General features: G+C 44.8%; 1 non-coding gene across 1 annotated transcript; it reads left to right on the top strand.

Annotated features, from left to right (window-relative positions):
• Positions 1-1,034: 1,034 nt before the first annotated feature.
• Positions 1,035-1,138, top strand: LOC148564921 (small nucleolar RNA R71). Its single transcript, XR_015883823.1, has one exon. It is a non-coding gene; the product is annotated as a small nucleolar RNA R71 (small nucleolar RNA).

The following is a 1,138-nucleotide window of genomic DNA, read 5'->3' as shown; positions in this document are numbered from 1 at the left end:
TCTTTCCCACAGCACCATTGAGCAGTTGAGGGAAGGGTGCATAGAGCTTCAGCAGCTCTTTTTGTGAGATTTCTGGTTCTTGGTGATCTCTATCCTCCTCCTTTGTTGAGTTGTCTTCAGGTTGTTCGAAAAGTTTGCCTTGCTTGTCTTCAGTCTCTTGATCACTTGTAGTTACCATTTTGCAATCTTCCCATCTTACTTTATTTGCTTCTCCTTTGGGGTTTTTCTCCGTGTCACTTGGGAAGCTGTCAGTAGGTTTGGGAATCTTCTCAGCTAAATATCCCACCTGGAATTCCAGCTTCCTAATGGTCTCTCCCTGGTTCTTAATACTAGCTCGCACCTCCTCTTTGAACACCTTATTTTCTTGAATCTCTTGGCATATTCCTTCAAGTAAGGCTTCAATCATAGAGAGCTTGTCATCAATTGATGGGTGATTCGGAGCAGATATGCTGTTTTGGTTTTGATAAGCATGTGGAGAAGTGTTGTTGTGGGGGTGTTGAGATGTCCTCTGTGTGAACTGCTGGTGAGCTGCATTGTTGTTGGAGTTGTAACGTCTCTGGTCTTGGTTTTGATCTTGCTCACTTCCCCACCCAAAGTTTGGGTGGTTTCTCCATCCAGGGTTGTAGGTCTTGGAGTATGGAGCATAGTTTTTCCTTGGTGAATTCCCAATGTAGTTGGCTTGCTCCTGACTACCCTCTGCTTCTTCATTCACTCCTTCTTGGGTTGTTGATAAAGTGGAGATTGCTGCTACTTGGTTCCTCTCCATCTTCTTGGTGAGGTCAGCCAGCTGCTGGGTAATAAACTTGTTTTGGGCCAACAGAGCATCTACATTGTTTAGCTCCATTACTCCTCTTGTGTTCCCTCTTTCGGAAGCATAGAAGTAGTCGTTCTCTGCTACTGTTTCAATAACATCTATGGCTTCCTCAATAGTCTTCTTCTTGTTCAAAGATCCTCCGGATGAATGGTCTACGGCCTTCTTTGACTCATAAGAGAGCCCTTCATAGAAAATGTGCAGCTGCACCCATTCGTTGAACATGTCAGGTGGACACCTCCTTGTTAAGTCCTTGATCCTCTCCCATGCTTCATATAGAGTCTCACCATCTTGTTGCCTGAAAGTTTGGACCTCAGCTCTCAGCCT

Source organism: Arachis ipaensis, chromosome B5 (genome assembly GCF_059453495.1).
Source record: "Arachis ipaensis isolate K30076 ecotype BB chromosome B5, ASM5945349v1, whole genome shotgun sequence".
In the NCBI taxonomy this organism is placed as follows: Eukaryota; Viridiplantae; Streptophyta; class Magnoliopsida; order Fabales; family Fabaceae; genus Arachis; species Arachis ipaensis.
The sequence above is the reverse complement of the archived record's forward strand: the minus strand, read 5'-3'. Positions and strand labels throughout refer to the sequence as shown.